This window comes from Actinia tenebrosa, unplaced genomic scaffold (genome assembly GCF_029948245.1).
Source record: "Actinia tenebrosa isolate PJP-AT-01 unplaced genomic scaffold, QUT_ActTen_1.0 PGA_scaffold0__85_contigs__length_37466705, whole genome shotgun sequence".
In the NCBI taxonomy this organism is placed as follows: Eukaryota; Metazoa; Cnidaria; class Anthozoa; order Actiniaria; family Actiniidae; genus Actinia; species Actinia tenebrosa.
This window is the reverse complement of record NW_028292569.1, coordinates 34,716,053-34,722,331: the sequence shown is the minus strand read 5'-3', so window position 1 is coordinate 34,722,331 and position 6,279 is coordinate 34,716,053.

Sequence of the window (6,279 nt, the reverse complement as noted above, 5' to 3'; positions counted from 1 at the left end):
TCGGGGAAAGACTACCCTGCGTTCCAGAGGCCCCTCGACCTCCTAAAGTTTCTGGAACCCTGGGTAGGAGAAGACAACCCTAAAAATCGGGAATATTTCCTAAATCTTCGTACGCATATAAGAATGTCAATGCGTTTACGAAGCTTTTACGAGTAACCGAGAAAAAAATTTAAAACGTTGAAAATAAGCCATGTTATGCTGAAAATAGTCGGTCTTTCAAAAGAAAACTCGTGAGTCTACTTTTAAATGTATTCAGTAATATATCTGCTTTTAAGTTTTTTCCAGATATCAAGTTCTTTCGAATTCAGTACCTAAGTACATAAAAAACTTTCTTTTTCCAACGCTCGAAATGAAACTTTCTATCCAGTGAGACAATTTCAAGAGCCAATCAATCCATTATTGCTGACTGTTTGTCAGTAATTGGAGTTATTTGCCGTCTATTTACTCAAGACTACTAACAATTTTAGTCTTTCATGTATTTGTACAGCTGCTGGCTAGGTATACACCAGGTTTTATTTCTTTCAATTCTTCAGTTGCTTCAAACAAATATACCTACATGATCTTATGTTTGTCTTTATTCTATATTTGCTTGTGTTACTCTTGCTATTGCTACGAAATCTTGATCCCCCCTCGCTGTGTTTACGACGGGACCTAAGATTTGGGAATAAGGTTTTGACAGTGTCTCCCTTTTGCTTTTATTTGCCTTTGATTCAATGTTGTTACATTTCTTCAGCATTATATTTTCGAGAGAGTTCCTTCAACTTTTCGATTTTTTACGACTAACCAAATTATTCTTGGCGAATTATCGCCTGAGTATACTCACTTCTTGTTATTTATTACTGCTTTTCATCTTTGCCAAGTCCTAGTAAAATGTATTTTTAAACTATTTCCTTTGTCGATAATATTTTGCAAATTAAAGTCTAGCGTGGGATTTTATTAAGTAATGTTAGTTTATAATCCAATAATTTTCCGGCGTCCTTTTCCCCGGTTTTCAACTTCAATTCTTCCTCGCCGCTTTTACTAGGAAACATTCCAATATAGCATATATAGTTATCATTAAAACGAGAAAAAAAAAAAACAAAACAAAACAAACCCTGTTAAAACTAAGTTTGTAATATTTATTTTTTCTAAATTTCATGCGTTCAACGTATGTCTGCTTTTCTTTTTTTCCATTTTTTCTTCTATTTGGAATTCTCTGTCGAAATTTCCATTTAAACTCCCCAACACATGTCCTACTTGGAGACAGTTATTTTCTGTATCCATAATATCTAATTATTCACTTGCATAACAGAACTATCGTTTTCTTTTGAATTAATGAGCGTTTTTTTAAAAATTTCATGTCAACTAGTTAACGTTTTACACAGTCAATATCGGACGATGTCGAATAAAAAAACTACGGGCATCATTAACATCGACGGCTGAAAAACTCAGACCTTGCACTTGATTCGCATGAATCATATTTATTCATAAACTCAAACCCTTTTAGTTACGTGAGTTTATTTTGATTTCCAACTTTTGTTTTTTGTCCACACTGAAAGGAAATGTCTTTGCTTCATCTGTTTTTTTTCTCTATAAAATTATATTCCTATCAACTGATTTTTCTCATCTTGCAAATTTGCAAATTCAAACGTGTAAGGTAGTTTGCGTTATGTTTGCCTGTGGGTTGGTAGTTTTTCATCTATTTTTTATAATTAGTACCTATGTTGTTACCGTTGATATTTTTGAAAAGTTGCTTTCTTCCTTCCTTCCTTCCTTCCTTCCTACTCCGTCTTCGGGCGTTGGGTGCGGGAGGGTGGCTGGCGGCGTGGCGGGTAGGGGTTTGCGTGCCGGTCCGTCTTGCCTCCTTCCTTCCTCTTCCTTCCTTCTGCCTTCTTCCTCCTTCCTTCCTTCCTTCCTTCCTTCCTTCTTCCTGTCCTTTCCTTCCTTCCTTCTTTAATCCCTTTAATTCCAAATTATTTCAATTCATCATCAAACTAACTTATATAGTTAGTTCTAGACTCCAGGGTCTTGTTGTACGAAGCCTGGATAGCGCTATCCAACGGATAAATCCTTATCCAGTGGATAAAATGATGTTGTTATCCAATAGATTTATCCACTGGATAATGATCTGATTTATCCGCCGGATAGCGCTGTCAAGGCTTCGTACAACCGGGCCCTGGAGCTTAAGTAACTGAACTTAAAGTAAGGGTCTTCGTTTCGATTACCAGTCACAAAATGAATATTCCCCGAGCCTGGGTGTCTGATATTTTACACAGTACTTAGGAAAAAATAAAGTGCACTAAAGTTTTAAGTCATTCTTCAATACTGTCATTAAGAGTCAAAAGTAGACAGTCCGGGTAAAGCTGTCGGAACTACACCTTCAACTAGTTTTAATTTTCGTAAAGATAAGCTACTTAGCTGGAAAAAACTTTTAATTTGTTTTAGTATTTCAGATTATATTCTCTTACGGCTCTTTCCGTAAAATGTTAGTTAAAATCACTTACTATATATAAATATTTTTTTCATCGTTCACAATTTTTGGTGGGGTACTTGAGATGAAGGATCTTTTTTTCTAGGATAATAATCTTTTGGCCGTCTTGGCCGCGAAAATTGAGAACGTTGGCAAATGTGATGATTATTTTTATTCCTTTAAGAGATACTATTTTACTGGTTTTTTTTTCTTTTCTACATTTGTTTTGTTTTTACGAGCTGTTTAAGAGGAAATGCTTTTCAATAATGAGCAATAATGGAAAAAAGCGCTAAAAACTAGACTTTCGTATGAGTTTTGATTCCAATGTTCGTTTTGGGTTAACACTCAAAACCTTTTTTAAACAGTTAGAAACTGATGTATGATAAAATGCCTGTTTGCAGCGGTATTTTCAATTGTACAAAGATGTTTTTGTTGCATTTGTGTTAGAATATTGCTTTGTCAGGCTTCTTTATAGAAAATATATGGGAAATAAGCAAATGAAGGCCTAAACCTCATCTTCGAATAAAATGTTTGCTTGAATAAACTGATGTATGATAAAATGCCTGTTTGCAGCGGTATTTTCAATTGTACAAAGATGTTTTTGTTGCATTTGTGTTAGAATATTGCTTTGTCAGGCTTCTTTATAGAAAATATATGGGAAATATGCAAATGAAGGCCTAAACCTCATCTTCGAATAAAATGTTTGCTTTGGGTCAAAACTTTGATTCCACTTTCATCGGTCGTCTCCACTTCCATATAAGTTAATCTTTCTGAACAACAAGATTTTAGCCTTGTACAAAAGCCTTTCTTTAAGAAAATAGTTTTTGGTGCTCGCACTGCTTGAATACGAAAAGAATTCTCTCTTAATTTTCTTCTATACATCCCCACTGATATCTTGTTGCTATCTAGTGTTGTTCGTTCCTCATAGTCTTCTTCTAGTTCTAGCTCTTTGCCATCCTACAATTAATAGACCATCTGATACTTTGTCTTTGACCTTGGGGGCAGTTAACAAATCTACGAATCAAAAACAACTGGTTTAAATGAGTAGTAATGATCTTAATTGAACCTCGACTATGCAGGGGCCTCCTTTGTTCTGCCTTTTAAAACATCAACATCTTTAAAAAAACATTGGCGGAGTGTTAGTGCTATTATAACAGTAGCTGACTCTCAGTTTTAGTCGGTTAATTACAATAATTTCGCCAAAATTCGAACATTTGGTCCACGACATCAGCTTGTCATGCTGTGCGGACAGAAGGCTATAAAAAACCATTAATTGTTTAAATAGATTCACTCATTTCAGGTGCTACGGATATTAATCTGTCTTATCTCCCCCATCCCCCACCCCCTCCCCCTGCACACACGCTTATGGCTCAGTCGACAATACGGTTTATATTGGCGGCTCTCGGCTCCTGATCAAAGTTATAGGAGACTCCACACTTAACTCCACGCTTTTCGTTTAAAAAATCCCCTCAAGCATTTTATTTTTAATAATAATAATACAATAATAATACTTAATTTATCCACGGTGTATCTCATCAGGTTTTCACAAATTATGATAATCAAAGCCCTAGATAAAGAATAATAACTTTTTCTGCTTCCATTCGTAAAAAAATAAAAGGCTAAATTTAAAGCTGAAATTACGATTTTCTTCGCGATGCAGTTTGCACAAAAACTTCATGATGAAGATTAAATGTGAGTTTATTTGTTTCAGTTTAGGATCCAGCTCCGAAGAAACAGGATAACGTATTTCACTGCTATTGTAGGGTCGTCGCTTCCATCATTTTCAAGCTTGCATAGGTAAGTAGCGGGGTCGTTGCATATTTCTTGTACTTTCAGTTTACTGGTTTCATTCTAGTTCCTCCTCAGAAACTATGAAGTTTTCAATCGTGACGTTGAACTTGGGAATTCCCTAAGTATCGAATTGCCCTCTTAGTATAGGTAATAGGGCTACCTGCTGTCCAATTTGGAAATAATTGGAGGAAAAAAATTCCGAGGACTGACAAAATGGGAAGAGGTCTATAGGCCGAAGCCAATTTGGCAGTCAGAGGAATTTTTTGAATTCAATTATTTCCAAATTGGACAGACATGTAGTCCTCGTCCTATTGCAGATTAATTATATCATCCCAAACTATACTAGACTGATTTCATAAGTCATAGTATAGTTTTCTCTCAAAAGAATGACTAACTTGATTAGCTTTTCAGCTATTTCAAATAGCTGTGCTCGTGTTTTTGCAATTTTAAATTTATGTTTCATGTAATTCTTTCCTCCTTGAGTGCAAATAAACTATTGTTGTTGTTGTTGTTGTTGCAAATGGGAACGATCCAAATTAATCTTTAATTTGGACAGGAAAGAGAATTTGAAAATAATATGATAGTTGGTTATATGGGATTATAGAGTGATGATACAATTAAACAAAGGTTTTATTTCAATTAATATATTAAAATGAGTCATTCTCTCTAGGATTTTCTCCACGGCGCATGCATCACTTGACTCCTTTTTCAAGCGCACCTGACGTGTTCATTGACAATACATTTAATTCAAAATCCTATATTTATCAACTGAATATAAGTTGCGGACGCTTTAATATATGTCACTAACCTATACTCTTCCCCTCTCTGCTTCTGTATTTATTATATTTATTATTTATTATATATAGAACTCTAGGAAAACAATGAAATTGGGTGTTATTTGAAAATCTTTATAAAAATCACAAATCAAGAAGTTTTCTCTTCAAAGTAATATGCTTCCTACAAGCTCACTCTTCAACGACCCTTAGGGCATTGAGTACGCTTCATAATGATTATTGATCTACTCAGAAAGCGCAAATGAACCCTTTGAATTCTCTTGTGGACTCTGAGGACTTCAATCTCAATTCAGTAAACAAACCTGCACTATTTCAATAAACGTTACTTTAGTGCTCATAATTTAAGGGGATGGTGTCAATTATTAATATTTGAATCTGGATTGATGGGGCAATGAAGAGTTGTTGTTTTTTCTTTACTAATGATGTCGATAGGTTTTCCCGACTGTTCTCTCGTTCATCTCCAGGGTGTTGGTGGAATGACTTAAAACTACATTTTAATTTGTTATGACCCTTTTTTTTAGTAATAGATTTTTTTTAGATTTTGTTTTGTCTATTTTGTTTTCCGAATGAATGGCGGTCTTTATACATAGGATGAGTACTTAGGAATATTGCTTCAAATACGTTCATTATTTCAATGATTGCCGGCTAAGGATTTCCGGCCTTGATGCGCATCTTTAGAGCGTTGGTGGAATAATAGATATAATCGCATGCTCGATTCAATTGTCTCAAGAATTGTAAGGAGTTAGAATATTGTGTTATATAATTCAGTCAGTCACACGCGTAGGGATTTTCATTTGAGAATTGCTTCACCTATCGTCCAGGGAATAGGTGGATATAATCGCATTTTTTATTCGTTTGACTGAGTCAATTGAAAAGGAGAATAAAACGTAGAGCTTTTACTTGAGAAATTGCTCAACTTCTTATCCAGACTCGACACTCAACTAAAATGTTTCTAGCTTTGTGAATTCTTTTGTCCTACTTAAAACTTCTCAATTAATGACCAGCGGAAATTGATAGTCATGATCTATTAGGTAAATCGTCATCACTAGCTAATAAGATCACAATTACTGATTACTAGATTTCATTGCTATTCTTTATCACTATTTTTATAAGTTCTACTATAAATATATATTTTTTCTATGAACACGTATAATGGAGGCGGGTTAGTTATCAAAAAGGGCTTAGGAAATGATCACGCACTGGATCTCCTTGCTGGGAGGTGACGGTTATTTAAGCTTATAGCTT